Below are 23,307 nucleotides of genomic sequence, written 5' to 3' on the forward strand. Positions count from 1 at the left end.
GGGTGGGAGTGACTGAAGTGAAACAGCCTTCTCCCTCAGTTTACAACAGCACTGCATCGTTTAGCCAGAAGGAATGAGGCACAGATCAGCCAGGTATGGAAACTGATAGTCTCAGTTCATCTTGGCAGCCCAGCATTAGGTTTCAAGAGTAAAAGATATGAAGAGTTAGCAGACACAGGCGACATCATCTCTCACAAGCTACAGAGAGGTGGGATTGGTCAGCTTATGGACAGACCTTTTCCTCCTCCAAGGAGAGCCAAGGTGTTGCAACAAGTGGTAGGGACAATTAATTACTAAACCAGGGCCCCAAGATGCTGCAAGGAAACAATGTAGGATACCTTTCAGTATTACTGACTGACTGTCCCCTCTTCACCTCCTTCCTTATCAGCCTCTGGTCAGTAGAGGGCTAGAAATAATTACCAGACCCATTTTATCCCACCTAAGTGAACAGAGTTCTTTCAGAACTTCTCTCGCAGTGGCTACCTTCCAGTGATCAAAGACACTGAGTCTTACATACTCGGGTGGGGGGGGGGGGAAATCTGTATACCAAGAACATTAGGGTTGCAAGGATTCAACTTTTACCCTACCCTATGAGCATACAAACCATAGTCTTTAATGATCCCATATTTTTTCAAGTATACGAAAACACTGCATTTGTGTCAGTAGCTCTTCGTCTAACAACACTTGAAGGAAATGAAAAGTTAAGGATCCTGAGGGTACATATCCTGTAGTATTCTCTCCTGCCCACACCCACAACACACCCCAGTCATGTAGTCACCACGTCAGAACCTGAACAGGAGAACGACAGCCTCCCATCACTGCCTTCCCCAACTCCAACACAAATAGACCTGACTTAACCTTCACTCCTTGCGCTTACAGAACCCTTCTGCACAGTTCTGTAAAGTTACTTATTCAGATTTGGGGAAGACAGTGCTGGAAAGCTGGCATTCCTGCTTGGAGCCATTACAGCTACACTCACTGCATTGTATGATGGTTGTGCTAAGAGTGAAGTGTGTTGGGGAAGAGGTTAATTATTGATAGCCTTAACAAAACTTCTTGTTCCCTTGCTTTTTAGGTTAAGTTTTAGGTACAAAACAACCTTAACTGACACAAAAATGCAGTGTTTTTGTGTGTTGGTTTCCCAGGATTTTAAGACAGGAATCACTGCTGTCTGGAAGACACTTTAAAAGGAGGAAAGTAATTTGTAAATAAAGAAATTCAGCCAGCAAATCGGAACCCATAGACAGAACTACTTCTGAACGTCTCCCAGGTTAAAAGGGGAGAGGGATGTGATGTTCAAAAAATGCTATGATCGTGTAATTTAAAAAGATCATGAAGCATGGTGTGTGAAGTTAATTTTTACATGTAATTAACTTCAAAAATAAGGACTATGGGGCTTGAAATTAAAACTCCTTAACTCATACAACTTCCAAGGCTCCGGATGCTGTGAAGCCCTCCATCATTCAACAATCACAACACAAAACATACAACATGTTCAAGATTTTTCTAAGTTTGGTGCATGCGCGTAGCAAAACCTCAGGTACTTCAAAGTACCACCAGTATGGCATACACTGAGTGCTATTTTCCAAAGGCAAGTCAAACTAGTTTTACATGACTATTTATGAGTATTTCTGCTCAACAAGCTGCTCTCTCTCTGACAAGGGGAAAGAATACATTTGCTCCTCAAAAGCAGTTTTGTCCCAAAATTCACCGCCGCCCCACCCCAACATAAAACAAAAAGCTTAGAAGATTTCAACTTGACAGCTGAAATTTTTGAAGAGTAGAAACTACTCAAGAGAAGGTTGCCTCATCTTTTCCCTTGAACCAACCCCCTACCTAACAAAGAGGTTTTTACTGCTTTACCTAAGACATAAAGCGTTTTTTTCAATTAACCAGGCAAACATTCCTAATTAACCCTGAAAAACACCCATTAATGTATGCAGATAAATATTAATAAGCATTTAAGACAAATGGGCACTCTCCTAAGATCATACAGCAAATCATGTCAGTATCTGCCCAGCCCAATCTGTAAAATGGGCCTCAGAGTTAGCTCTCATGCAGTGCTTTTCATTTCCAAGTGGTACAAAAGATACAAATCATTAACGTAATTGATACTCTGGCACTTGGATTCTCATCTGTAGAATTCAAGGCACATGACAAAAGAGGTAAAGTACTAGTTACTCCACTTTACAGGGAGCATAACTCAGCACACAGACTTAAGGCATTCTTTCTGGGGTGCTGTGGTCAAGTGCGGCAAGTCTCAGTTAAGGATCTAGAAGCCCCTTCAAGAGGGCCATGTAAATCCAGTGCCCCAAACTCCAGAGCCAACCTTCTCACCCACCCCCAGCAGGGCTGAAACCGGGAGTGGCACAGAACTGAAACCAAGAGCTCTCTCTTCTCCCAGCTCCTTGCTGCCAGGGGCAGAGGGCTAAAACCTTGGCCATGAGTAGAGCACAGGGTAAAATTATCTGGCCCTCTGCAAACTTCAGTACCTTACTCACAGTGTGAGAAGCCTAGGACAGCGCCTGGCAGTGCAGGGCAGCTGTTCCATTGGCCAGTGGTACCACAGAGTGGACAGTTGTGATACTCCCCTATCTGCTGCTGTTGCCTAGGCCCATGGCTGCTCTTCAGCTCCCGGTCCCCTTTGACTGCTATCACAGAGCTGCCCAGGCAGCTTTGGGTCCCAGAAGAGCCCTAACTCTGCTGAGCAGTCAGGAATCACACTCCATCTCCAGCCCCTGTTGTGCAGAGCTGGCCCTTGTCCCCCTCAAGCAGAAGTCAAACCTACACTTATGCCCACAGGTTCCCATCCCTGGACCCATGCCCTGAATCCCCACCCCTTACTGAACCCCTAAGTTTTTCTGGTATGTTGAGGGTGGCCTCAGAAAGAAAAAGGTCGAGAACTCCTGATCCAGCGGATAAAACATGAACACAACCTGCCAGAAATGGCCTAGGTAACTTTCTTAGCCACATCTGTTAAGGTCCCGTCCAGCTCTACAAGTCTAAGATTCTGCGATTCTATATTACAAGAGTTTTGGGTTGTGGCGCAAGCATGACTACAACCTTCCTACATAACCTCTGCTAAGTAACAGTTTCTGGGACTCACTAACCCTATCTATAAAACAGGGTAATGATAGTAGGGCAAGAGTGAGACTCCTGAAGTATGGAGAATCCAAGACAAGCAAAGTGAAAAGATGGGCCAAGAACAGAGGACTTCCTGGCTCCAGATCCTATACATATTCCTTCAGGCAGGCTAAAGAGGGATCGTGGGGACACAATCAGAAGCCTTTTCATCAGGCCTATAGCTCCCTGAAACATATGGAAATGGAACAAAGCCAGTTCAGAATATTCTGAAGTAAAGAAAAGTTGAGTGCATAGCTAATTTAGCTACATCTGCACTGCAGCTGCTCTGAACTTCACAAGGACTGAGGCAAGGGCTGTATTCAATATGAAGTTACTGCATATATAGTGAAGTCTATTACAAATCCTACAGAACACTGCTAAGAAGTGGTTTTAAAAGTATTTTCAAAGACAAGAAGCACCCCAATATTCACCGAATGCTTAAAGACAGAAATGCCCTCTTTGGAGGGACACTTTGCCAAATTTCAGTCCCATGGTATTTGCAAGAAATTTTGTAAAAAGTGTATTTTTTCCACTCTCCTTACTCACAAGAGCAGTTGATTGTTTCTGCTCTGCTTAAAATGAAAAAGGAAAAAGGTCAAACTGTTCAACTTTTCCTCCACCACCTCCCAGACAGAAACTAAACCAAACATTCATTTCTGCAATTAGAAATTGCTTCTTTAAAAGAGAAAGCTCAGCACAGAAACATTTTGGTTACTTTTAACTCTGGACAATCACTCCCTCTCCAGCTATAATCTGTAAATTTGGTGGCAAAATCTGCCAAGTATTTTTGACAATTTTCGGCAATTAGAGTTATGTACACATATGATCATAATCTTTATACCGTAATTTGGATTTCAAGAACAAGAATTGTGCACAAAAGGTGCACAAAAAGCAAATTCAGTATTCACATGAAAACATTTACTTTTCACCAACAGTAGCACTTTAAGACTCCAGAGTGAACATAATAATTAGCCCAGTATCACCTCCAACACTGGCTAGCACCAGCCACCTCAGATTATCAGGACTATGTAGCAGCAAATATGGATACCTGTTCACCATTTAAATTTCATCTTGATTTCTAACAGAGATTGGATTGGCTGAGGTATACAAGTTAGTAGCCCTTTCAAAAAAGTGTAGTCAATTAACACAACTCTGGATATTCTTGATATCCATATAAATAGCCAATCTTTTCTGAATCTTAAATTCTTGGCCTCAACAACTTTGTGGCAATGACTCCTACAGCCTAATTAAAATTGCACCAAATATTTCACATTCAGTCGGTACTGGGATGAGAAAACCTTTTCCATGGTTAAAACTGTAACCAGATTTCTGAGCGAAGTCCTATTTTTCCCCTTTCGTCTTTAAAAAAAAAAGTTCTCTCCCGCTAAGTTTTGAGTGTGCATTATGTGACCAAAGGATACTTTTTAGCAAAACCATGACAAACTGAAAAAGCTGTTTGTGACAGGGAAGATGTAAAATTATGGTGTAAATATTTGGCAAGTTTGGCACTTCTTAGAACAAAGCAAAAGGATTATGCCTCCAAACTTCTGAGGTTACAAACAAACCAGTAACCATACTTTTCCAACACGTAACCCTAATTTTAAAATTATTCAATGCCAAATAAAGAGCATCAGACTGGCTCGTCAAGACTCAGCAGAGACTTCATGATCTTTGTATCATCTACAAAAATGCAGAACTCAAGAAAAGTCTCAAACAGTCCAACAGGGTTTTTGTTGTTGTTTTGTTTACATTACACAAAACAGGGATACTGAGGCAAAGATTCAGTCCAGCAATTCTTTCTGCCTAGCACACACAACTGCCTCAGAACCTGGGGTTAATGCATTCATCTCTTTAGCAGAACTCAAACTCCATAGGGACTCAGGGCTCATAAGCAAGGGCTTCAAGTCCTTAAGCAAGTCTGCTTGGGTTAAAGGATTTCCTAGCTATGGGAAATACACCACAGAGCTTATTGAAGCACAGGCTTCCAAAAAGGCCAAGGCCAAGCCAATGAAGCTGAAGGATTTTAAGGCTGCCTGAATTCCTCTAAATATAAAGGCAGTTTTAGCAAGCAAAATACCAAGGCCATGTCCACACTAGGCTTCTGATAACACAGATATACTGCTTAGCAGTGTTAAGGGTTGGGATCCTTGACAGCTGTGCCAGCACAAGACCCTAGTGTAAATGCCAAACCATGTCTTGGCTAGTGTAATTTATTCCACCCGGGGATGGAATACGCAAATACTAGTGAAGCATGGCTTTGACAGAATTAGCTGCATCCATATTAGCAGCACATTGCCAGTGCAGCACATCAGTACTCCTATGCTAGAAAACCAGCCCCAGAATTTAGTCAAGACTGGTCAAGTCTACATAAAAATTAACTCAACCTAGCTATATCACGCAGGAGTAGGAAAAATCCAAACCCTTGAGCAATATAGTTAAGGTGACCCAACCCACAGCACAGACAGCACTAGAATTCTGCTGCTAACCCAGCAACAATTTACTGGGGATGTGGTTTAACTATACCAACAAAAGAACCATTCTATCAATATAGTGAGTGTCCATACGTGAAACAGTACACGGGCATACCTACAGCTGGGAACCTTAAGTATTTCCATATGAAGAGGATACCAATTTTTCCCCTTCTCTGTCTGTCTGTCTGTCTCTCTCTCTCTCTCTCTCTCACACACACACACACACACACACACACAATCCTACACTCCTGTCACCCTATTCCCACAAAAAGAGACACAAAGACTTTTAGGATTGAAGACATCAATAAATTAAGAGGAAAACCTTCAAAGAAATATTTACAAAAGCAATTCTGAGAAGGGCAGGAAGTCAGAGGAGTAAGCCTTTAGACAGTCAACTTGGAAATGTCAATTTAACCTGATATAGGACTTACATTTCTATGAATGTGAATCCCATGGCTAAATACTTTAAATTCTGTATTCATTTCAAAAACTGTTGCTTTGGCTATGGACTACTCCTAAACTGAAATGACCAGAACAGACAAGGTTTAAAGGTGATTTTCAAAGGAATTTAAAAAAAAAGGGGGGGAGTTTGTACACTTTGTTCCTTTATTGTGTATAGAAGGAGATCTGGAAGAGGCTTTTGTAGGTATAAAGCATTTTTCCTTACTTTTTACATTAGGAATTCAAGTCCTGCCTAGTTTTAAAGATTACATTGACTGGTGAACAATTAAATTATGAGCTCACAGGAGTTAAGAGTGAAATGCTAGGTCTAAACTAGGAATGATTTGCCAACATTGCCTTACTGACAAACACTCCCAACAGAGAGGCAGCTTATAACAACAAAGAAGTGATTTTGGCACAGGACAGTTTATACCATATCCAAATTAAATTAACTGATACTAGCAATAACACTTATGTTGCTTAACTGTGTCTATAGCAGAGCTTTTGAAAACATAGAAGCATCACAAAAAACCCACATATCTAATACACATTACTTTCCCAGCAAACAACAGAGAGAAAGTCATACTAGTCTATATACCATCAAAACAAAAAAGCAGTCAAGTAGCACTTTAAAGACTAACAAAATAATGTATTAGGTGAGCTCTCATGGGACAGACCTACTTCTTCAGACCATAGCCATAGCTATGGTCTGAAGAAGTGGGTCTGTCCCATGAGAGCTCACCTAATACATTATTTTGTTAGTCTTTAAAGTGCTACTTGACTGCTTTTTTCCCCAGCAAATGTGTAGGCCACACCAAAGATGAGCAACTGAGAGGGAGGGGCTTTTAAGTCAATTGTTTAAAAACAGTAGGTCCCCCCCCTTTGGTTTTGTTTACACTGTTTAACTTTAATGATTAACATTTTGCATGAAGGAGGTCTTTGTTAAAGATTCGGCTTCTCCACCCCTTAATTTAAGGTGCGGGGAGTTAACAATGCTGAGACCCAACCCCACCCCATAACACAAGTCCTCCAGCAACTTCTCGGAAACCCAATTCTGAAATGCCCGATAGTTCCAAGTTAAAAACAGGCAGCTTTTTTGTTGTTTGTTCTGCTGGGGAGGTGGGAGCATACAATGGAGAAAGACCCTCACACTCAGTTTAAAATCTCTGCAAGCCACCTATAAAATAACCACAGCCATCAGACCAAGCTGGCTAAGTATATGTAGGACATCACAGTTATATATCACCAAACCAAGTACCACAATTTCTAGGAAAAAGATTTACATATTGAAGGCAAGGGGTGCAAGTGAACTGGTGCTAAATACAGCTTAGTTGCAAATATAGACAAAAAGTATATCTACATAAGCTTTGATGCACAAATTACCAACACCTATTGTCAGCTATGAGTTGGTTTTTCCTAGGATGGACAGAGCCTAGTCATATGAACACTAACATTAAGTAAAGCACGCCGGAGGTGAATGGAGTCAGAATTAATGGTGTCTAGCGGATGTTAACTTAATCAGAAAAAACATGCAGGAAAGCATGGAAAAATAGACTTGTGTTTTCTGGGTTCAATGTTTGTTTTCACACTACTTTAAAGACAACATGTACCCAAGTTAATTATTTACAAAAAATTAAACAGTTATTCATTTCTCTTTTTCCTTTTCTTAACTTTGTCCATTCAAGAGTACTGTGTATATAGTCAGTTTTCTGGAATGTTTCCGTGGGTCATTCTTGTCTTTCACCCAGCAACCTGTGAGAGAATCATCTTCTTCAGAATAGGAAAGTGTGACTGTAAAAACCACCACCCCAAAAATTGCTAGGATGGACTTTGGGGAGGTACCTGTCTCACCTCCCTAACACTAGTAACTGAAAAACTAATAATTAGAGAATGTACCGTGAAGAGCCCCATTCAGGCATGACCATTTTCTCCCCCCCCTTGCCTCCAAACCAGTTTCAACACTTATTAACATCACCAAGGAGTGGCAGTCTCTTCCCAAGACAGAGTCAAAGGAGTGAGTTGTCTTCTCTTTCTCAAGAAAGGTCCTAGGTTTCAGAAAAATGAATTAAGCCCGCAGACATAGCATGATGCACATTTAGTCTGAAAATGCCAAAATCTCTCTACAGCACAATATTGTTCCTCTAACAGAGTTTGAATTATTCCATGATCAGCTCCCTGGTGCACATCTCAACCACTAGCACCACGCACAAAGATAATTTCCCCACCATAACCCTTTCCCTTGTCCCATGCTTCCTAACCCGAAAACCAGAACAAGCTCTCTGATCCCCTATCACTGTAATCACCACCTTCTCTTTAAGATCTCAAATATCTCCCGGTATTCATTACCTATCTTTTCCTATTTACACCTCAGTGCTCCGCCCTTCTCACCTGTGTCCTCGCGTACGGATCCCCCACGCTGACCTCCCAAACAGTCTTTTGCTCCCTCCCTCATCCAGGGGCACATTTTTACCCATAACATCATGCACCCCCTGACCTCCAGGTCATCCATGGTGCAGAATCAGGCTCACCCCAAAGTGGCATCTCCACCAGCAACCCGGGACAAGGCATCTGCTCCACTTTCCTCCCCACAAGAAATCCTTCCTTTCACCCCTTCCCCCAAATACGCTATCTGTAAGGAGAAGGGGGGCTCCTACGGATTTCACTACTCTCCTGCTCCCGCCCCATGCAGCTCCCGACCCCAGCATTCAGCACCTGCTCCCCCATGCACAGTGCTATTGGGAAGGGGGGCACCCGCCGCCCGCCAAGGACCCCCAGACTTCGTCCCACCCCCACCCGTTGCTGAGCCCTCCCACCCAGCCCCGAACTCTGAAACTTTCCCCGGGGCGCGCGGGCAGCTCAGCCCCGCAGGGACCCCCCGCGCCCCGCAGCACGCGGACCCACTCCCGCGCGCGCGCGCCCGCACACACACGCGCGCACACACAGCGCCACTTACCCAGCGGCGCCGGGCGGGGGGGTCTCAGCGCTGGGTAGGAGGGAGCGGCGCAGCGTCTCCCCACGGCGGCCGATCCATTCCCCTCCCGCAAACACACACAGGCTCCATTGTCCGCCAGCACGCCCCCTCCGAGCACTTGGTACCGCCCGTAACACGCACACCCCCATTCCAGCTAAACGCATGGCACCCTCCACCACCCTCTCCGCCTCGCCCCGCCCCAGCCATGGTACGGTCTCCGACTTACTCAGTCGATGGTGCCTCCTTGTCTCAACCCCGCCCCGGGAATGCCACTATCCCAGAGGAGGCGACTGTAAGTCCCCTCCCCCACACAATGGTATCAACCGGTCTCTTAAAGACGCAGGCCTGCATCCACAACCCCCTTCCGCGCCTGCCCGAAGCACCGCCCTTACATTCCCCCATTCATCTTGGTGCCTCCCCCTCAATTAACATAGCTCGTCCCCCACCTCCCGGGGGCACCCCTCCGCCTTCCCCCTTTAAAGACACAGCCGCCCAATTGTGCGCCTTAAAGAGACACTCCCCCGTTGCCGCCCTCGCTCGCTGCCCCAGCCCAGCGCCCACTGGCGCGACGAGGCCGCCCCCTTCCCTCGCTTCCCCCGCCCCCGAGCCAGGTGAAAGCCCAGCCCGGCCCGGCCCGGCTCGCGCCGCCCCTGCAGGCCCCGGCCACGCTGCGCCCGCAGCTGCCCCGTGCAGCGCCGAGGGAGCGGGCGCCCGGCCCTGGGGAAGGGGCGCGGCCCCGCTGGGCCAGGCAGCAGCGTACGCTCGCCGCGGCGCAGGGAGGCGGCGCCCAAGTCCCGGGGGCGATCAGTTGTCCGGGGTAGTCGCTCGCACCGGGCTCACCTTCCCTACAGACACGCTCCGGCCGCCCAGGCTCACTTACGATGGAGACTCCAGCCTGCCCGCACCTTGGGGGCAGAACCAGAGCTGTCAGTCACGGGCAGCAGGAGCATGCCCTGCCTCCTCCCGAAGTTTCTGTGCTCCGCGTGCAGTAACTTCCACAGCCAGGATAAGCCTCATCCCTTTCCCGAAATCACAGCTCGGATCCCTGTTTAGTGAAAGGGATTTTTTTCCCAGGATTTTCCAGAGCTGAAGAAGTGGGTCTGCCCCACAAAAGCTCATCACCTAATACATTATATTGTTAGTCTTTAAAGTGCTACAGGACGGCTTTTTTGTTTTGTGAGGGTACAGACTAACACGGTTTCTCTCTGTGATTAGTGAAAGGATTAGTGAAAGTACCCTCTCAGTCTCCTCTCTGTGCGCAGAGACTGGAAACACTGCTCTGTCCTGGACTGAAGTTCATTTTCATTTGCAGGTTAGGCTGATGTATTCTTTCTAGTTTATTTATTAGAGTGCCTTTGGACATGCTGAGTGTCAAGACCAGAATAGATCTGTTATACAGGGAAAAATATTGTTTCAAGAGCTCACTAAATCACCGTGTTCCAGCCAGTGGATGGATCTCTTTTTGGTACCTAGTCCCCAGACTGAATCATGTCTTGGAACTAGCACTCTCCATTATGCCTTTCTGGCTTCTGATATATGAATCACTCTGCCTGGTTAATGGATAGACCCCTTCAAAAATTTGATTCTCTGCACTTACTAGACAAGGGAATGGTCAATGGGCACTGGACCTCTGCAATAGATATGACAGTGAGATCCAGAAGAGACAACAGGAATTAGGGGTAGGACTCATTAACTCTGGGTTGCTTGCACATATTTGTGCCTGAGATCAGCATTCTGAGTAGGCTGTACTAATAACTGACTTTTTGTTTCTGTGACAAAGTGAACGGGGAGCCAAGCAGGGAGGATTCTTCACTGTGTTGCATCCATAAAGGTGAGACTAGAAAGCAAGTACTAATATACTTATGTATATTTCTCCTTTGGATGCTTGTCCCTATGATCATACTTTAGTGGATGAGGTGAAAGTGGGCTCGTCTTTACCTCCAAAATATTTCAATTGGATTATGGTCTCCTGACTCCCACAGAGGCCAGGCTTTCTGTCAGCCTCTCCCAGGTCTCTCAGGTACGTATAGTAAACTTGTTCATATCCAGCATTCTATTATCCAGAACTCTCAAATTTCTGGCATTTTACCATCAGTAAATTTTAGTTATGTTTTCCATAAGTACAGGAAGTGAAAGTACCAGAGCACTATCTCCAGCTATGAAGAAGTGGGTCTGCCCCATGAAAGCTCATCACCTAATAAATTATTTTGTTGGTCTTTAAACTGCTAAATGACTGCTGGTTTGTTTTGTTAGTATAGTGACAGAAAATGCAAATAAATACAGCAAATTCTGTTGCTGGTAAATAAAGTACTCTGCATACATTTTTATTTGTTTCTTAATATCTAATTTTGTTTATTTTTAGTGTCAAGCATTGCTAGGTATACCTCTCTATTATCCAGAGTATGTGAGTATCTGGCAAACTCCTGGTCTTGGGGCTGCCGGATATGAAAAAATTTACTGTATTTGGGTTCAGGAATGGACTTTATAGAGGGTTTACCCTTCATTTTACTGTATGGGATCCATATAGGTCAGATTTCTCCTGGAGGACTCAGCAGAGGACATGAGTAGGGAATTCCTGGGGGGTGGGGGGAGGAGGGAGATAGGAAGCTGGGCCCAAAGATCTGTTTATTGCCCTCTCTGGCATTGCCAGTGTTAAACTGTGTCCAGTTCCCTCATAGGGAAGCAAAAGGTGGCTGAATTCTCCAATCAGAGGCCAGGAGAACTCAAGCATGATCGTCAACTTGGCACACTGCCTTTCTGACTTTACTCCTGTCACAGCTATGGGGCCATAGCCTCTCCTCCAGCCATTTTATGCCCGATATTGCCTGCTGCCTCCTTCCTGGCAGTAGACGGGATCAAGGTGACTCAGTCTGGCCTGGATCGCATTTTGCCCCCTCCCTCCCCAGTCCTCTGCTCTGTCCTTTTCTGCCCAAGGAAGGGAGGCAGAAGCAATCCCATCCTAGGTAGTCTGTGAAGGGGAAACATCTGCCCACAGACCTGGCCAAGCTCCTCAGTGAGACGCTGGATAAAGTGGGGGAGGGAAGCAAGAAACTAGACCCTCCCTTTGCCCTCTGGCTTTCTCAGCCTAGCTCACTCCTTGGAGCCTGCAGAGGCACTAGCTACTGCAAACAAAGCAGCAGGGAAGCAGACTTAAGCGGGCATTCACCCCATAAGGCAAATGCAGTCCTAGCTCACTGGTTTGAGCATAAGCCTTACAAACCTAGGGCTGGGAGCTCAATCGCTGAGGGGCCATTTAGGGGCCTGGGGCAAACAGATTTAAAACAGAAAAATATGTCAGGGAGGGTGCTTGGTCATGCCAAGAGGGCCAGGGACTGGACTCAATGACCTTTTGAGGTCCCTTCCAGCTCTATAAGATATGTATGTTGTTGAATCAAAATGTTAGCCTGCAATAAGATAGGTAGTTGGGAATCAGTCTCACCCTGACAAGCTCTGCAGTAAGGAGGCAAAGAGAATGGGGTGGCGGGGGGAGTATGAAGTCCCATATAGCTAGTGACTGGCAGGTCTGGGTCTGCCCCTCAGCAAGGTGAAATACCTATTCCAATGGATCCCTGGAAATTAGCATGAGAAAGAAAAAAAACAATAGCTGTGCAACAGTCCACATGTAGATTAAAAGGAATGGACAAGAATGACCAATACCCATAACCTATTGCCCCAAAAGTGCTGGAAAGCCCCATCCTGAGCAGATGTTTGACTTGAAACCTTCCGGCCAGTGTTTTGAAAAGGTTTGCAGTGGGTCTCACTCCTTCCATTCTGGGATGACTTTGAGAAAGACAGAGCACCACAAAAAAACCACCTCTCCTCAATACCCTCCCTTTCCTCCATCATTCCCACAAAAAAGATCTCAATTGTTTAACCCTGTACATCACGAGAAGAGCACTGACCACAATGGATGCAGTTCATCTATTGCTGAGGGAAATCCAAGTTTTTGCACTGTCACACTTCTACAATATTTGGATAGACTGCTATACCTGCAAAGTTTAAGTGTATTGAAATGTAGCATTTCCTCATTCTTCAGATGACACACTGTTTTTTCTTCTCCAATTGCCACCCTTAAAATACATCCCTGGAAGCAGCATAATTACACTGGAAAAAAGGCACTTATTCTGGAACAGTGGCTCCATAGAGTTATACCAGTATAGCTACAATAGCATTATTCCACAATAGCTACACTAGCCAATTTCCCCGTGTAGACACGTGCTAGTTCCATCCTTTTTCCTCTGCAACCCTTAATCTTTTAAAATGTGACCTCCTTGTTCCCTCCCACACAGTCATCTATTGGGAATTTCTTCCTCTTCACTTACCCATCCCCCACCTCTCCAAAGGGCTAAAAGCAGGACCTACATTAACTCAGAAGTTGCAGTTTCCTGTTTGCAGCCCACAAGGCATCAACCTAAACAAAGAAGGGTAGCCTATAGGAGTCTTTTTTACCTGCTGTGTCCCACTGTGGCAACTACCAAAGCAACCCCATTGGTGGTAGCAGCAGTTGGACACTTTTTAAAGAACCAGTGTAATGTAGGCAAGACCTTCCGCCTCCTAAATTAATCTCTGCTTCTTTACCCAAGCATCCCCTCCCCAATCTGTACCAACTTTTAACCTAGCCTATTTCAGCACTTATCATAAGAGGTGTGGTTTTTGGGTTTTTTAATTAACATCTGCAATCCCTCCTCTTCCAGACTACATTTTTCTACTCCTTGGAGCACAGCATAAATTAAAAGCTTTTTGGAGGCAGGACCTGACTCTCACTACAGTATATGTGTGTATACTCAGTAATATGAAGCCCCACTGTGGTTGGAGTTTCCAAGTGCTACTGTAATAAACAGATATGTATCATTGGTGATTCACATATAGGACCCAATTCTGCTCCCATTAACATCATGGATTCAGTCTTGCTCCTTAGAAGACCAAGCAGTTTAGGTGGGGATTTAAAAAGGTGTAGACCCAAAGACCCAGTTGCCATACAATTTAGGTGCCTTTGAAAATTCCAGCCTTACAGTTTAATCTTGGCAAACACAAATTAGCAACAGGTTACCAGATCCCCCTTCCCTTCCTGTGCCTGATTTTCCACTGCCTTGCCCCTTGTGCACAAAATGGGTGTAAAACACAACTTGATCAGAAAGGCACCATGTCATGTAGCATACACAACTGCACAAACTGCAAGACAAAGAAAAAATCATTCTTTCAGTCTCCAATAACCTCACTAAGCCACCACCCTTTCTTTTTTTTCTCCTCCCATGTTGCCTTGCCTCTACTCCTTCCTCCCTTTGGAGGGCGCTTGAAATATGTCATCAGAACATTTTCCTTTGCTCGTAGGGTTAAGTAGGTACTTTGCCCTATCCCCTCTGAGAATATTCTACAGCAAAATGCCAACAGAAGTGAATTCCCAAGGCAGGAATTCTCAACTGAGAAATCCCTATTGCTGGCCTTGTAGAGTTTTACCATGGGAACTGACAACAAAAGCCTCCCTGCAGACTGTAACAGCCCTGACAGGTTGTAAGGTAGAAAGACTAACTCTCAGGTGGCCATATCCCAGGCCATTCTAGCCATAGAGGTTGTCAGCTACACCACTACGCTCCACAAGAACTTCCCAGCCCCATTTACGTTCTTACAAGCCACTGCAAAGCACCCAACTCTCCAGGTTCTTCACCTTATTACAACAAATCCAAGAACACCCAGAACATCACATCAGTCACCACACTCTGAGAACCTCATGGCAGCAGCAGGCGTACAGCCTCAATCTTTCTGCTCAAAAGCACAGTCCCCTACAATTTGGGCTGTGATATGTTACAGCTGAGGAGCCCCAGTTCTATCCACGTAACATGTCTATCAGCTCAATACATTTATATTTTGATTTTTACATATGGCTCAGAGCTTTGCATGCCCTGATTCCTGCTTTAAGCCTCCAATCCTGCTAAAACTTAACAGAGATACTTATTTTACACACAAGTATAGACCCATTGAATTCAAATGACATATAATGGCATAGAAGGTACACTTTTAAAGTTTGTAGATGATACAAGTTGGGAGTGGTTTCAAGTGCTTTGGAGAATAGAACTGTAATCCTAAATGATATAAACAAACTGGAGAAATGGCCTCAGGTAAATAGGATGAAATTCCACATGGACAAATGCAGAGAACTCCACATAGGTAGGAACAATCAGCTGCATCCATACAAAATGGAAAAAGACTACCTAGGATGGAGTATTGCAGAAAGGAATCTGGGGGTCATAGTGGACCGCAAGCTAAACAAGAGCCAACAGTGTGACGCTGTTGCAAATAAAAGGAAACATCATTCTGGGCTGTATTGACAGGAGTGTAAACAAGACAGGAGAAGTATCAGAGGGGTGGCTGAGTTAGTCAGTATCTTCAAAAACAACAAGAAATCCTGTGGCACCTTATAGACTAACAGATATTTTGGAGCATAAGCTTTCGTGGGCAAAGACCTGCTTCATAAGATGCATGAGTGCGGGAGTTCCAGAGGAGGGTTTAAAGAGGGAGTCTCAGTCAAGGGAAGGGCCAGAGTTGACAAGGTCTGTTCAGTCGGGGAGGATGTGGCCCATTACCAGTAGCTAATGTGGACATGAGAAGTAATTCTTCTGCTCTATTCCACACTAATGAGGCCTCAGCACAAGTACCGTGTTCAGTTCTGGATGCCACATTTCAGGAAAGATGTGGACAAATTGGAGAAGAGCAATGAAAATGATTTAAGGTCAAGAAAACATGCTCAATGAGGGAAGATTGAAGGAACTAGATTTGTTTAGATTGGAAAAGAGAAGACCAAGAGGGGACACAATAACAGCTGTCAAGCATCTAAAAGATTGGTACAAGGAGGAGGGAAAAATTATTTTCATTAACTTCTGAGGATAGGACAAGAAGCCATGGGCTGAAGTTGCGGCAAGGGAAGCATAGGTTAGACATTATGAAAAACTTCCTGTCAGAGTGGTTAACATTGGAATAAACTACCTAGGAAGGTTGTGGAATCTCCAACATTGAAGATTTTTAAGAGGTTTGACAAACACCTGTCAGGGATGGTGTAGCTCAGTGCTGGGCTACCTGCGGCTCACCAGTGTTTTATGTGTGGTCTGGAAGGACACTTTATCATTGACTGCAACAGGGGCAGAATGGGGGCATATAAAACACTTCCCACCCTTTTCAGTTTCTAAACCATTTTACCTCTAGCAACTTTCTGTCAAAATGGCCCCCTAGAGGTCTCTATTTGTTGAAGTAAGATTTCCCTCTTTCAAAATGATTATGCCTTTTGGGTACATCTACACAGCAATTAAAAACCATGCCAGCCGACTCAGTCTTACAGTACTTGGACTGTGGGGCTATAAAATTGCTTGCACAGTCTGGAACCCACACTCTGGAACCCTGCAAACCAGAGCCCACATGTCTAAACTATGACTAAACAACTGTGTAGTCTGAGCCCTGCAAGACTGAGTCAGCTGCTACAGGCCAAGAGCAGGCATTCAACTGCAGTGTAGACATACCCTTACTGCTCTGAAACACTGCATGCCACCAAAAACCCTAATCTCCATTTCCTTGCACTGTATGCAGTCCTCAGTATGCTTGTGCAAACTGGACATAACATGTTCCCAGTGTTGTGAATGAAGAATTCCAACTGGCAGCAGGCTTTTGGGGGTATTCCTCTCCCCTCCCCCCATCTCATTTTGCTCAAGTGTAAGTTATTATACAAGGTACAACACCATACAGAATCAGAAACTCTGACTTATTCTCCTCCAAGGTTTATGGCTGTGTGTTATAATGAGCTTCCAGAGAGCTAACACATTCTGTAGAAACCAAGGGAATTAAAGCTGTAATACTGCAATGAGCTCTGCATGGGCACATGGGGCTGCCTGCAGTGAAAAATAGGGAGGGTATGAAAGAGACACTTACAGGTCCACTATTAATTTAAAGCCCACCCTTCTGTCTGGAAAAAAAAGTGTTTTAGCAATTATTGCTGCAAGTAATTCCTAAAACTGCTACAGAAAAAGCTTTGTTATCCAGCACTTTAATATCTGGAAAACCAGGCTAACTGGCATCTGCCATAGATGCCAACACAATTCCACCCTTAGTTAAACCAGAAAAATTCTGATAGGTATCCAGCATCATTTTCCACCATCTGCAGAAGTTTCATTTGTTTGATGGCCCTGAGGCAGTAGAGGAGCAGTAAACTACAGTACTGGATATTGTATACTGTGTCAAAAGGTATATAGCATGAAATAAGGTTATTTTATTTCTTAAATATTTTTTCATTTGGCAAAACTGGCACATTTGATTAACCAGCAACTCCCATTCCCCATGCATGCTGGAAAACAAAGTACAGTAAACTTGTACTGTACAGTAAACCCTTGAATTGCATCGAGGTTGCATTCCTGCAACCTGACTCTCAGGCTCCTGCTCCTAACCCGAGACAAACTCGGTCGCGTGTATCTCAAGCATTTACTGTATAATATTTACCTTTTTGCTATTTTTTCCCTTTCAGTTACTTTCTCTGTTTGACAACATTGTGTGTCCAGTCAGCCTCAATGTGCCCCAAGCAAAATGAGGTATGCCCTGTTCCTGCCAACTTTTAAGCACATGCTTAATTTTGCTCATGTGAGTAGGTCCACTGAGTTTCCATTGATGGAGTGGAATCACAAAGGCTATGTCTACACTACAACTCTCCTTTGAAAGAAGTTCTTCTGGAAGATCTCTTCCAAAAAACACTTCTTTCAAAAGTGTGCGACCACACACAAAAAAGCAGATAAAAAAAACTGATCCACTCTTTAGATAAAGAGCGTCCACACAGCTGCCACTTTTTCAAAAGTACGAGCCAGGGACTGAAAACCCTGCACCATGAGGACTGTCCTGTCAAAAAAAGGACCCGTAGAGCCTCTACATGCTTTTTTTCCAAAGGAATCTTTTAGGAAAAGGCGCTCCTCCTGACCCGGGAGTGGGAAACAGCTGCCAGAAAAAGGGCTGAGTTCTTTCAATTTCAGACTGAAACAGTGCATTTCGTGTGTAGATGCTCTGTGGGTTTTAAGAAAAAGTCTCAGCTTTTCTGAAAAAAGCTTGCTAGTGTAGCCACAGACAGAGCCACAGGACAGAATGTCATTGGGAAGACTGAAAACACTGGCAGAGGAACTTGGAGGTACTGTTAGTATCTGGACCATTTTAAAGTTGCCGGGTCTTCAATTCTGCAAACTTTTCTTTAGAGCTGGGACACCCTGTGCCTGCAGGCAACCCCCCTGAAATAAATGATGTTCTGTGCAGGAGCAGTGTGGTCTGACTTTGTGGGGCAATTAGCCAGACTGGTGCCTACATTTCTAATTCACAGATTCCAAATTCAGAAGAAAACATTTTCTGATCTCCTGCATCACAGAGGTCTGATCTGCTCCTTTCAAGACATTAGTCAAGATCTAGACCTCAAATAGACAAAACCAACCTGATACATTGTAAAAATGCAGCTACTAGAAATCCTCCTCTTATAACGAAAGCAGGCCCTGCAGTGACTAGGCTGATACACTGCACACTTTATTTAGCAATTTACATAAAAATTCAACTTTATCTCCTATGTTAAAAAACACATTAAACCAGAAATAAAATCAGATAAATATGGGAAAATACATGTTCAGGCAGCACAGAAAATAACGTGCATTCACGCAAAATTAAGATTAAGACGAATAAACAAAAAGTTCAGAAGTTGAAGTTTACACAGGAATGTTGTCAGTTATGTAGGGCATGCGCTACCTAGAACTGTAGTGTTCAATACTCTCCCCATTCACTGCATGTGGTGAATGGGGAAGTGGGTTGTGGTGAATGTGGCTCAGCAGCTCAGGAGAGCCACACACATGGGGCACCCCTCCAGCTGCTCTATGCATGTGTCCCACCACATGGTGGGACAAGCACATGATGGCAGAGGCACAGGTGGCTCCTCCAGCCCCCACAGGCTTGGCAGTGGCAGGGGCTTGGGTGGTTCCACTGAGTAATTTGCTGGGGGTGGCCTGGCTGGTGGGGTGGGGGTCTGTGGCCTGGCTGGGGAAGGGGTGGGGTCTGTGGCAACCCAGTAAATTTCTCTTGGACACCACTGATCTAGAATATTTGTTTACACCTTCAGTTAGACATGGAGAAGATTGAGGGGAGACATGATCGCGGTTTTCAGGTATCTAAAAGGGAGTCATAAGGAGGAAGGAGAGAACTTGTTCTTCTTGGCCTCTGAGGATAGAACAAGAGGCAACAGGCTTAAACTGCAACAAGAGAGGTTTAGGTTGAGCGTTAGGAAAAAGTTCCTAACTGTCAGGGTGGTCAAACAGTGGAATAAATTGCCAAGGGACGTTGTGGAATCTCCATCGCTGGAGATAGTTAAGAACAGGTTAGATAGATGTCTACCAGGGATGGTTTAGATAGTACTTGGTCCTGCCATTGGGGCAGGGGGCTGGACTCGATGGCCTCTCGAGGTCCCTTCCAGTCCTAGTGTTCTATGATTCTATGGACAAACCACAGGGGGTTGGTTTCAGAAACTTGTGCATTTAAGTAAACCCTACATGAATGCAAACTTGATATGCACAGATGTGGACATTGGTGGAGCTGCAGCACACAAGCAATAACAAGGGAGAGCAGCAGGGCCATGGCTAGCGACCAGGCCAGGAACCACAGTAATGACAGCAGCAGCTACCCTTCAAGACCGTGCAATCTGCTTGCACACACCGGCAAGATCAGGTATAGCTGTGGGCAGGGCTGGCAGTGGCACAGCTATGTTGGTGGAGCTGTCCAGACTGGGCACTTGCTCCTGAGAGCTGCCACCCTTTATTCTGCTGCTTTTGCCACCACAGTTCCTGGCCCAGTTGCTGGCCATGGCCCTGCTGGACTTGCTCATTGTTGCTCGAGCCCTTCAGCTCTGCTGATACCCACATCAGTGGATATAAATTTTGAAACCGTGCAAGGTTCTACATTTCAATTAAACTATAATCTTAGACTATTTTTATCATTTAATGCCCTTGATATTTTAAAGTATTCTCCCACGACCCTGCAAGTTGCCAACTGCCCACATCCTGCCTCTATCCAACTGTCCCATATGCCTCATGACACCAATCCCCACTCCAAACTGTGCTTCCTGCAGCCCTCAAAAAGCCTGCCAGTTGCCCTGGCATGCACACCTGTATTTCAGGGGCCTGAAACAAAGCAAACACAATGTCTGCCCAGTAGGACTAGTTCAGAGAATACTATGAAGAGCTGAAGAGAAGAGTCTCCAGTAGGCGTGTCCTTCTTACGTGGCATCTCCATTACTGAAGGCTTACAACTATGGTAGTCCCTTCTGTGCAACCCTCTGCTAATCTCTGTGTGGATAAAGGAGTAGCCTATTCAGCACTAGCACTTATTGTAGGCTCTATTCTGTCCTCATATAGAAAACGACAAGAGAAATCATCCCAGCATTAACATGGAACGTACTGCCTGGGCTGCCAGGGCTCCTTTGGCCCCACCCTAACTTGCACCTGGCTGCCTCCAGCCCCTTCATGGGCCATAAGTTATATGGGCCCATGGTGACCAGGCACTAGAAATATTTCCAGCCCAGGATCCAGCTCCAGGTCTGTCCTCTGGTCCCGCCTGCTGCCCTGTGTGCACCCCCGCACCCCTGCCCCAGTGTGTTCCCCAGCCCGCCTGCCACCCCCAGGAGATTTTAAATGGCCTGCGAGCCTTCCTCCGCCGTCACTAGCAGCGCAGAAGGGCTAAAGCGGCTTTTGGCCACTTGCTCCGCGTGGCTGGCTGCACGTCCTGGGGGTGGGGTGTGTCTGCGTGCTGCCCCTGCCCTGAGCACCCCTGCTGCCAATGGGAGCTGCAGGGATGTTGCCTGAAGCAGCAATATGCGGAGACCCCACTCCTCCACCCCCCACACTCAGAGCCACTGCCAGAAGGGGCTGCCCTAAGTAAGTGCTGCAACCCATCCCCCTGTACTACATTCCCTCACTCCTTCCTCCCAGAGCATGCACCCCTCCTGTCCCCAAACTCCCTCCTACAACCCCTCCCTCCAGCTCCCAATCTCCTTCTCACAGCCTGAACCCCTCATTTCTCCCTGCACCCAGCACCCAAACTCCCTCCCAGAGTCTGCACCCCACGCTCCCTCCCCCACCCATATTCACTCCAAGAGATTGGGCCCTCAACCCCAGTCCCTGCCTCACTTGAGAGTCTGCACCTGGCACCCAAACTCCCTCTCAGAACCTTAGGCAGGTGAAAGGGAGGTGGTTTGGTGGGGAAAAGCTGCAGGCTCTGGGCATTCTGGACACCACCAACATTTCCGCAGATCTGATGCCTCAGGGCCCCCTTGGCTTCTGGGGAAAGCTCTCTGTGCTGGAATTGCACCTTAGGGTGCAATGCTCCATCCTGGCCTAAAGACACTGACGAATCAGGCCCACGGTCTGCACCTCCCTCTGGCATCAACGGGAGTTGTGCACAAGCCTCCCCAGGTGGAACTGGCTTGACATCGCTGCAGCAGCACTGTAATAAATAAAAACTTCAGCACTATTTTCTCTTTACATTGCACATGGAAGGGAGAAAGCCAATCTCTCACAGTAGTCCAGACTGGTCCATTAGAGTGAATGGGAGTCACATGGTTAAATGCTTGCCATGAAAACGTAGGCGTTGTTGTCTGTTTTGTGAGGCAGAAATCAATATTCCCACCTCCTCTCCTTCTGCTATTTCACCTTGCGATACTCAGACTCAGATAGATGAGATATGAATTTTATTCACTGTTACTGCAACTTTTCTTCTTTCCAACATTCCACAGGGTCACAGGCGTTCTTGGAGCATGGACTGGACTGCAATTTGTCACTCAGCTCTCTAAAAGGTACCTGAAGTGCACTCATCTTCCACTGGTGCTTGAAGTACACTTATTTTCCTTACACATCACATATCTGTCAGTATTTCTAACTTTATCCTTCCATTCCTGTAATTCTGTTCTCTGTGTGCTTCAGTAACAGCCTGCTTTATATCACAGCCTCCACTCTTCCCCTTATCCCTATCATCTACTCCCCAATGCCACTCTATGCCATAAAGCAGCCACCCCAATCCAGGCTGCATTATGTAATACATTCAATACTCTCTCTCTTTAATCTATCGACTGGCAGTTGCTTGGTTGAGACTGGGACATGGATGAGAGCTAGCTGGCTGATGTTCAATCCAGACAAGTCTGAAGCACTGCTGACTGCGGGAAACTACCAAAAGATGTACTGAGTATAATCTATGTGAAGATAACATCTGTTCCTTCGACTTGGGAGAGGGTGGTGTGGTTTTAGTTGAAATTTAGGGGTCTGGTTAGATTCCCAGATGTCACTAAAGGATCAGTGAGCAGAATCGTCAGGACGGCTGGTTTTTAAAAATTTACACATGGCTGAGAAGAAGTGCCTCTCTGACGCAGCTCTGACTATTGTCATTTATGCCTTTGCCCTCTCAGGATTAGATTAGTGCAATATGTTCCACATGGCATGGCTCTTTAAATCCATTCATAAACTGAAGCAAGTGCAGAAATCAGCAGCCTACTTCATAAGCCACATATCCTATCATGAGCATTTTTACACTGGTGCTCCATGATCTGCACTGGCTGACTGCTGGCTTCCAGAAGACTCAGTGGCCTGGGACCTGCCTGCTGAGGAAGTCACATTTCTTGCTTTGTCACTCTGCTGCATCTGCAGCCAGCAGAAGCCTTTAAACTAGCACCCCCTTGTTATATGAGAAAGCCGCTGGCAGGTCCTTGTAGGTGAAACCCTCTTGGTCTGCGTCTACACTACGAGATAAAAATCGAATCTATAGGCGTTAGCTCAATATTAAAACATCAGTCTTCATTGTAAATAATATTAGCTCGATTTATTAAGCCTTAGTACCGATAACAAAATGTCAATATTACACGATTAGTATAGTGTCAATTTCAAATTCTGAATAAAGGTTAGTATGGAAGCGCCATGTCCTTAATTCGAATTTATTAGCCTCCAGAAATGTTCTGTATGTCTTCCACAAAGCTATGCGGTGAACCGCCATGTATTGCCACTTCCTTCTCTGCTGCTCTCCATCCAGAAGAGCAGGAAGAAGGTCACAGGAATCCCGCAAAGTTGAATTAGAATTTGAATTTGAATTCTGCAGCACCCAGGCCTGTGAATATAACGGTCCAGACATGCAACTGACGGAACCAGGTGGGGGTGGAAAAGGCTGATAGCACAGCTGCCCACCACTATGCCAACATTTGCAGAGGATGCGTGGCATAGGGAACCCGCGCGGGTTTGGGGGATGTCAGAATTCTGTTACTTGGTGCTC

At 45.5% G+C, this 23,307-nt stretch overlaps 1 protein-coding gene across 3 annotated transcripts in view; it reads right to left on the reverse strand.

Annotated features, from left to right (window-relative positions):
• The window catches only part of BCL9 (BCL9 transcription coactivator), a 78,326-nt gene that overhangs the window by 27,897 nt on the left and 27,122 nt on the right, over positions 1-23,307 (reverse strand). Inside the window, exon 1 of one of the 3 annotated variants that reach the window (XM_074997914.1) lies at positions 9,233-9,359. The exons of 1 other annotated variant lie outside the window; for it this stretch is intronic. The gene's annotated coding sequence lies outside the window, so the exon portion shown is untranslated. Of the gene's footprint in view, positions 1-8,988; positions 9,155-9,232; positions 9,360-23,307 lie in introns of those variants that run through there. One more of the 3 variants, XM_074997904.1, reaches the window with a different exon arrangement.

This window comes from Carettochelys insculpta, chromosome 1 (assembly GCF_033958435.1).
Source record: "Carettochelys insculpta isolate YL-2023 chromosome 1, ASM3395843v1, whole genome shotgun sequence".
In the NCBI taxonomy this organism is placed as follows: domain Eukaryota; kingdom Metazoa; phylum Chordata; order Testudines; family Carettochelyidae; genus Carettochelys; species Carettochelys insculpta.